At 34.8% G+C, this 9,996-nt stretch overlaps 1 protein-coding gene across 1 annotated transcript in view; it reads right to left on the bottom strand.

Annotated features, from left to right (window-relative positions):
* The window catches only part of Cntn4 (contactin 4), a 904,382-nt gene that overhangs the window by 813,404 nt on the left and 80,982 nt on the right, over positions 1-9,996 (bottom strand). The window lies entirely within an intron of this gene.

Below are 9,996 nucleotides of genomic sequence, written 5' to 3'. Positions count from 1 at the left end.
ACCATTCCCTGTTGGCCAAAAGCCCAGGTAAACTCAAGGTTCTCCCTTTTGTTTTCATTGCTTTTTACTTAAAATGTATTCCCTTCTCTTAGAATTACCTTAGAAACAAGAAATACTAACAAGATTAGGAATTATTTGGATATCTTTCATGCATGTCACTATGATCCACAGTAGCAACAACATTCAGTTTTCAAAATGCAATTGTGACACATAGCAAAATATTCTGCATAATGTCTATCAGTAAGATACTCAAGAAAGGTATGCACTGTCTCTAGAAGAAAAAAACAAGAGTGCTTTTATAAAAATTCAGTACAGATCATTCCATTCTCTATATCAGAAAATATTGAATATAAGAATTCAATAAATAATTCATGCCCCCTGAGCTCTGGGAAGAAAATCTTTTACCTGGATCATAAGACATTATGCTCATAAACTAAGAAGCATTAAAATAATTTTAGCTATTAAAATAATAAGAATTATAACTACAAAGAAGTCACTAAGTACTATAATTAAGACTTTAGTGAATGATGAATCATTCTGAGACACTTGAACTAGTTACACCTGAGAGTGAGAATGGGTTTTGAGGTATAGAAGGGAGAGAGAACTGAGGGCTGTCATAAATTAAATGTCTTATTTTTTTGTTGAGCAGTAACCAAACAAGCTCTATTAGTCATAATTACATAAAAGTCAATATTAACATATAGGAAAACTAATGTGTATATATTTCATTATTAAACTATTTGTTATAAAATACATGATAATTTTAATATTAAATAAGCACTTAAAGTGAGAAAGAAAGCAGTTCTGTGGGGTTGGTAGATTACATCTGAAAGACAAGCTCACTACTTGTGTAGGTAAGAGAACTTGAGTAAATTACTCATATTTTTTAATAATAAAAGGAAATACAACATCAGGGACACCAGCACTGCTAGAGGATCTATACAAAAATTCATCACTTTGAGACTTGGAAGGATCTAGTCTTCTTAATGAAGTCTCCTGGAAGGTCCTAACACTTTCATGAGGTTTTAAATCCACTTACCAAATTCACTCTTCCTATTTTAACAGCCCTGCCTCTAATGCAAGGTAAATGATCACCCGAAGGCTACAACAGGTAATTAGCACAGACCTGAAATTAGAACAAAGCATATAACTCACATCCCCATGATACTCTCTGTTAACCTGTAGACAACTGCACATTAAACAAATGATCCTACCACTTCTTTAAGAACTAAAGTATTTTGGGTTGGGGAGCTCTAAAACAAAACATTTTCTACAAAAAGAAGGGTCTCGGATCTATATATATTCTTAAAGGTAAAGAACTGCATAATATTTACTGAAGGTGGAGGAAGAAGTAATTTCTTATTGAAGAGATTAAGTGTCCATATTTCCTTCGCAGGGCTGGAGAAATGGCTGTAGGGATCTCTTTGTTTAGCAAATCTGATTTTAACTCTAAAGTGTTACTGTCCGAGTTGATGAATGTTCTGAGTGGACTCTATACGATTTAAATAACTCCAATTTGTTTTCTTTTTTAAATTGTCAAATATAAAATCATATCAGATGGACTCAGAAAGAAAGCTACCAAGGAATATTTTAAATCAACTAATGAGACATTTTGTAAGTTTTCGCATTCTTTCACAAATACAGCTCACAGTCTACCTGGGATCCTATCAAAACATCTACAGTATTGAAGAAAGTCTGAATTTTTATTAGGAGGACAGGCTACAAAAGAAGAATGAAGTGTTTTTCCATCAGTAGCACACATTAACAGAAGAATTCTCAAGGATTTATACTCTGAGGTCACCTCCTAACACTTTACTCTTACATATGTCTAACTTGCCTGTTGAACCCAGCTATCAATCACTCAGTCTCAAAATGCAGTTCCTTGAAAAAGAGAAACAGAAAAGCAAGTAGGCAAGAAAGAAAGAAAAAAAACAAAGAAACAAAGAAATAAACAAAGAAAGAAAGAAACAAAGAAAGAAAGAAAGAGAAGGAATGAATCCTTTAAAGACTGCTTATTTTTAGCCACATTTTGACAAATGTTTAAATAGTCAATAACTGGAAAAGGAAAGTATCTAGGTGTAATTAACATCTTTGCTAATTCTCTGTATTTTTGGTTCTGCATTTGAATTCTCTGCTTGTTTATTTGAACTGTTGATTAAGTGATTCCTCAGAGCTAATGTATGCATTCACCCAGCCATTGATTACTTCAAATGACTGCCTTGAATATTTACTGCTGGTTAAATATTTTAAACTTCTGCCAACATTATCTTGTATCCAATTATGACTTATTGAGATAGATTTTTTTTAAACCTCTCTTTCATTGTAGGCAGTATTCTTGAAATTAGGTACAGAATTGGTTTATTTCTGGTACCCATAGTTTGAGGCACCATTTTCTCAAGGGCAGATGCCCTATCCTGTGGGAGGTTCTCAAGAAGGGACTGAGGCAGAGAACAGTATGGGGTGAGCTAGCAGCAATGGATATGGAAAGAGTGGAGAATGTGCTTCTGTCTTGGTGTCTCTGCTGTCTCTTTTGGTTCTTTAATTAGCTCCCTTGGCATTTCTCAGAAAAAAAAATAGGTGTCACGATCCCCTAAAGTCACAATTCTCCCACCCACAACTTTCTCTTTAAAATAACAGTTTAGTTTAAAGCTTGTTTCTTGTAAATTTCATAATCAGGCTGAAACACTGTTTAAAATTACGCTTATAGTAGAGTCAACTGAAATCTTGAAACATTATTTTTAATTCTTTACTGACTCTTTACTAAAGTGCATAGGATTATCCCGTCTACTAAAAGAACTTAGATACAGAAATGTGCTATGTGGGTTCAGCGCTAGGACCAGTCTTTTGAGAACTCAAGCATAGAAACTTACTGTCTATGCAAAGGACCTCATGTAATAACCTGTGCCTGCAAGGCATACTATCCTGCTTTACAACATGGGGCTTACTCTGCTTCTCACATTTCCTGTAAGGAGGTGTTTCAGAGACTCTAAATTATAAAGACATTTTATGTCTACAACCCTTATAACAGGGGACTATCCTGCCATGTTGCAGGATGCCCATTACACTATTAGGTGCTAATAATATTGCCCTCTGATGGATACATCTTTGGGAAAATGTGAATATCTTCATATGTTTCTCTCTGGGCAAAGTATGCAGTCTCAACTAGCAATTTATCTATAATCTTGGTTTTTGATGCCCTATCTCCAGGAATATGTAAATAAATAATCAATGGCACAAAGACTTTGATTTTTTTTCTGTTTACTTAATTTTCTGTGAAACATTCATAAGTCTCCATTTTACCTTAAACATACTCCAAAATCTACCCATTCACCATCATACTTATTAACATCTTCAACAAACTGACTGTTCAATACAACGACATGATGACTTCATCACTAGGATTCTCCAGCTCATTCCATCTCTTAAGTCTATTTTCATCCAGGGTCTGAGTAGTATGTTTACAGTAAACCAAATCCTAACACTGCATAATTTAGAGCCGTCCTTGTTGCTTCAAAGCATTGAAAATAAATCTAAATAGCCCTTCTTGCTTATTTTTCTGGTATTTCACCCTCACTTAACACAATTATCACAATGACCTTCACAGTTGTATAACACATTCAGAGCCAACAGAGGACTCTGTACATCTGCTGTTCCCCTGCTTCGAATGCCCTTTCTATGACTTTTCACAGTTTATCACTTCAGATATCAACTGAACTACCTACCTTAAGTACCAAAGTACATATTTCTAATTTTAACTCTCTGCCAGTTTGTCTTGATCATTTACTCACTGTGGTATTCTTTGTCTTTCTTTGTCATGTGATTTTAACTCTGGGAGAACAAAGATGGTTTATCTCTGTTGTGATTATAGTCTTTGGTATATTCTGAGTACCTGGAACAACCTGGCACACAGGAGGCACTAAATGTATGCTGCATAAAATTAAAATATAAACATCACGTTATTGGATCTGTGTCACATTTATTTTGTAACAAATAGCTGACATAACTAAAATAAACAGTGTCAATTTTGGGTAATACTCTCAGATATTTTTATCCATGCTCAGCTGATTCCATTGCCTGGAACCAGGGAATGAGGCAGACTATCATAATGAGGAGCACATAGTAAACACAAAATGTTTCACTCATGACAGACTAGATGTACAGAGACAGAAAAAGGAAGAAGAAAGACAAGCATGCCTTTCTAGGGAATTCAGCCCGATGACCCATTAACATGTCTTCTAATATCTTAAGAGAATACACAGTCCTCATTTTCTAATATCTCATTCAGATGGAACACTTCAACTAGTTATTCTATTCCTGAATTCTGTGTTCTCATTGTTCAATTATGAGGGCTGGAGACTAAAGTTTCTGCACACAAAACTTTTCATGAATAGTCCATATATACGACAGTGCCAAAACCAGAATCCAGATGGAACTTTAATTATATTACCAAAATTAATGTTTGCAAGGCTACCAATGCATAAAAATATGTAATAGGACAGTCTAGGCAAAGATGTGTAGGAATATAAGATGGAGTTTCCATGGTGTAAAAGTCCCAGTCTGGGAAAGGTACACGTATATTTATATGTACATTGATGTGTGTGCAGTTTTTGTTTTGTTTTGTTTTGCAAATACTGCTGTAAATTAATAAACAGTAGTGTGAGTAAGAACAGTAGGGAAGAAAAGGGTGAAGATTTGTCCATGGGAACCTTCCTAAAAGAGATTGGCTAAACTTTCATGGAGAAAGGACAGGTTAATATCAACTTCAACAAACTGCAATTAACAGTGTGTTGATCTTTAGTATACGGGCTAATAAAGCCATGTGTAGGAGAACAAGATAGGGGACAGTGAAAATAACTACATTGCTGTGTGATGTCTATATGTACTCTCAGATCCCTCATCTATGGGCTGTGACAGGACCTAGAGAATGCCTTGCTTGAATGAAATTCTACTACTCTTTCCCCAGTCATTTCTTTGTATGCCTTTTCAAAATAAAAGCTGTCATCTTATCAGACGTCACCAATATGGCTCACTGTTGAAATATTAGAAGAGCTCTGAATGACAGGAGAACATAAAACTTGTGTCTTCTGTGATTGGCATAGCTTAAGAACTAGGATATGTCACAATGGTGACTCAAAGAGTTGCTTTTCAAATAAAGTTTTAATGGGACACCTTGCAAATAAATTGCTTTGAAAGTGAAAGTCAAGATGAAGCAAATTATGTCTCAAATATATTCTCTACAAGTCCCTGCTGAGTGTGTAGAAAAATAGATGGTAAAGTAAGGGTGTCTCCTTTGTTTATGCTTTAATTTTCTGTCTGTATGTTTCCATGCAGTTCAAAGCTCCAAAGTTATAATAAGTTACAATATCTTGAAGTGAAAATTTGGGGGTACCTAATTAGGCAAAGCATGTGGTGGTTTGGATATGATCCATCTCTGAGTGATTTTCACAGCCGTGACTAAAATTACCATGGACATTGCTAAAATCATCATGATATTACACATTAACAGTCTGCATGACTGATTAAAAAAATGGGCATATCACAAACTTGTGAAACAACATCAGTTTGATGCTGATGTGTAATTCAGGCTCATATATTAAAACACTCATCATCCAAAAGTACTGTTTTATTGCTATGAAGTGAGAGTAAATACATTTCAGATGATAAAATGGAGAGCAAGCAAGTTAATAGAGAAAGCTTATATTATTCTAAATCTACAAAGAACATCATTAAGAAAGCAAATACATCTTCCTTGTATGAAGAGTCTTATAGATTTATGGTGCTGAACAAATTTGTCACTAATCAACAACCCCATGCAGAGAAATTGAAATGCCTACTACATTGTTCTGCCATACTCCCAAGAAAATTCACACTTTGTTGAAAATACTCTATTTTTAAAAGTAAGAACCTATAAAATTCAATCTCCTCAGAAGACTGACACTACTCAAATCAGAGTTACAAAGAAAGAATTTTATGTCAGAACCTTGGGAGCTCAAGTCTAGATCTGACCACTGAAGAGACAAAATTGTCAAGAGACAATGATCAAACCTCTTGGTCAATATCTTATCATTGAACAGAAACAATGACCTTTCTTCAATAGTATTATTTGGAAGATTATTCTCAATATAAGTCATGAGGGCATCGAACCACCACCCTGAAACAAAAGGTATAATAAGAAAAAGGTCAAGTAGAATAATTTAGGTGTATTTTCTCCTGTATCTTCTTTCTGATCTGAAAAGCAATAGAAAAAGAATGAAAGAGAAATGATGTTGTCAACAATTTAAAACTGCTGCTACCTCTGCTTCATATACAGGGTGTGTCTAGTTAGAGCATTCTTAGAGAACTGCAAAAAGTATTAGTGGTTCCCTGGGGAGATGGGGTTACCACATCTATGCTAAACTTTAAGGATTCCTTTAAAGTTGCTATAATTTAATGGGATGAAATGCCTAACTTCTCTTGTGGAAGCAACTTATATCCAAGTATCATTACAAAATCAAGGAAAGATTGCTGAAAATAAAGACAAAATAAATTCATGTTTAACATCCCACATCCAACTACACATGACACAAGTAGAGCTTTTATGTCTCTTTTTGCTTGCAACATGATATCATTTATGATTTGTGGACTGATGAATATAACTCAAATATAACAGGATATTAAATAACTAGCATTATAGAATTTCACTAAATATTTTGTATTGACTACAAATAATAAAATAAAAAGGCAACACAGTGATGAATGAACAAAGAAACATAGGTTCCACTGGGTCTGTTCAACATCACATGAATCACTGTGCATGCTAAGCAACTCGGTTTTTTTTTTTTTTTTTTTAAATATTTCAAAGTAGAGTTTATGGTAAAGTTCATGAGTTCACACATGAAGAATATTATCAGGATAACCATGGTAGAAAAACATTCTGATATCAATGTATTCTCTCTATTCTTGGCACTTTGCACATGATCTGCTGAACAGTCCTCAGTACTGTCCATACCCAAAAAATTATCAACAGCTATTTACTCCTCAAATAAGAAAGAGGTGACTTATAGCATGTTTTCTTCACAATCTATACCTAGATGTGACATATTAGATTGCCTAAGTTAGGGTCTTCTGACACTTTATTAAATGTAGATAGTACTGATTATAGAGCCTGCAGAAGCTTCTTGATTCCCCTGTCATCTATAGAATTCTGAAGACAATTAAATGGGATCAAACACCTTCAAATGCACACCAAAAGCTTAGCAATATAACATGTAACATCACAGTGTTTATTCTAAATTTACAGCAAAGATCACAATTTATCCCTTTTGAAATAAAGCTTATATTTCTAAAACTTTTGTTTCCTATTAGACATAAGTTGCTTTAGAAAATTTTTCTGGGTGGTTAAAGACATACTTGGTAATTGTCACTATCATTATTATTTTAAAGTATGACAAAGATATCCATTCTCATGGAAACAGAACTTTACACTGGCTGGGTACACATGATTAACCAGCACAGCATCAGAATATTGTATTCTAGAAGGTTAATAAACATAGAGAGGTGTCTGTTATTTCTTTTTGTAAATAACCAAAACTTTAAAAAAAACATGTTAATTAGGCTAGAACATTCCATATTTAAAAATGCATTTTCAGACATTTGGGAGAGCGATTATGGTGCAATTTTGAAAAATTGAAATTGAAGTAGTGTTCTATTTTGGAATCAAATTAGGAGTATATACACAAAAGAAGAGATATCAGAGTTTCAGAATGAGGTCCACAATATTGCAGTCATTGTAGCACTCTGACCTGCATTACAGAATCAAGGTAAGCCTTCTGGAATGGATGCATGAATATAAAACAGCTACTTACTTCACTGAATATCTAGACATATCTAGAATATGTAGTAGCTTTATTTACTTTCAGTGGTCAAAGAGGCTCTGGGAGCTTCTATTCCTCTAACTTTCAAACTGTCCCAGGACCTGTTGTTCTTTGCATTGACTGCCGTTCTCTTTCCCACTCTATCCATCCTTAAAGTACTGGTTTAGAGAGAGAAGATAAATTAATAACTTGTTCTCAACTTCAAAAATATCCTCAGTCAACAAGAGAGGGCAAGCACCATAGCATCCAAAGTACTAGTGTAGGTGCAATCTATAATAAATCATTATGGATACTCAAAGGAAGAATTTATGTGAACTCACAAAGATTTCTGACAATATTGAAAGGCCAAAGAATCAATGATCTCAAGAGGAATATAAGAAAGCATTTAAAATAGAATCTCTTTTCAACATAGAAACAATGATGACTACAGAATGAAGCTAAGAGATGACCTTGCTACAGAACAATGTACCCAGCTTGGAAAGCTATTTATCCAATAAATTCTCAAACAGGTTTATGGTGGGAAGCAGATAAAGTGATTTGATAAGTATGTAAGTGAATTTCCAAGTGGCTCAAGGGCTCAAGGGGAAAATTTATACCAGGGACTTTCAGAAAACATACGTGTGTGTGTGTGTGTGTGTGTGTGTGTGTGTGTGTGTGTATGTAATACATAATGGAATGAATGACATTATATATGTACAATGTATGGCATCACAGTAATATATTGAATAACATTATATATACATGTATGCATATATGTATAATATAGGTACACATACACATTTGAAAAAAAAGAATGATGCAGATCAATGTGACTATGTTCTGTGATAGCGAGTGATCTTCAGTATCATAGCCTGTTGGGAATCAGCTTCTTGTAAGAAGTTCTGGCCTTCTAAGAAACCAGCCACATTATATAATTACAAATAATACCCTAAGGACTTACTGGGAATTTTGCTTACTTGTCCTATAAATTGCATAGGTGGCCCAAGCTCATTTAATTTCCTTTTGGTTTTCAAATATTTTAAAATCTGTGAAAAAACATCGCTATATGAGAAGAATCTCAGTTCTAGCTCTCTAGCCATTTATTTTATATCACTGTGCTTCGCCAATAGATATCTATATCTCAGTTCATACTCAAGAGTTGAGCTGAAAGGAAAGAAAATCCACTATGGAGGAGGAAGGTAAAAGACAAGCAGTCATACTATACAGACATATCAGGCTAGGGCTCATAGCCAGAGCAATGTCAGCCACTCCCATACTAAAAAATATAGACTTTCCCATGATATAGCTGGACTGCGTACACTGGAGTTAATGATATAGGCAACCACGAACCCAGAGACTAAGAATGACAACTAGAGAAGGAAGTATGTCCCAGTGATTAAGAGACTAGCTGCTTTTCCTGGGGACCTGGTTTCCATCCTCAGCACCCACATGGAAGTTGTCATCTCTCTGCGATTGCAGGACCAGAGGATCCAGTACCCTCTTCTGGCTTCTGTAGGTACCAGGTATATACACGATACACAAAAACACATGTAGGCAAAACACTGATGCACAGAAAATATTTCTTTCAAAAGAAAGAGACTTTTTTTCCTCTCAGAAGACTTAAGAAACATTGTAGCAATAATTTGGAAAGCAGAAATACAAGGGGTGATGTTAGGTGTCCTTTCAAGGTTAAATGGCTCTACTTGGTACAGGGAGTACAGTCAATCCTGTGTAGCCTAGTAGTTTAATTAATCAGCTAATTATTAAACAAGACATTCTAAGAAACAATATAACACTTTCAGTTATCCAATGGGAAGCTTGATGGTTCTATGGCTTTAAAAGGCAATAAATACCCAGTCTATGACTGGAACTTCAAGATATCTAGACATCAGACCCTAAATATACTCCTCAGTTGTAATTCAGATCGTGGTACAGCTTCAGCAGCAGTCCCTCCCCAGCCAAAAGTATTCAATGATCAACATAACTTACTAATGGTTTTTTGCCACATTCCCCACACCACATGATAAATATGGCATAGTCAGTTTTATGTGACTACTTAGAGAGTAGAATGAGTATTCAGGGGCAAGGACAAGCAGGGATCACAAATGTTTCCAGACACACAAAACATCTAGAATCAGACATAAGTGAAACATCATTCAGACAT

The sequence above is a fragment of the Arvicanthis niloticus genome, chromosome 9 (genome assembly GCF_011762505.2).
Source record: "Arvicanthis niloticus isolate mArvNil1 chromosome 9, mArvNil1.pat.X, whole genome shotgun sequence".
Lineage (NCBI taxonomy): Eukaryota > Metazoa > Chordata > Mammalia > Rodentia > Muridae > Arvicanthis > Arvicanthis niloticus.
This window is presented reverse-complemented; position numbering and strand designations above follow the sequence as displayed.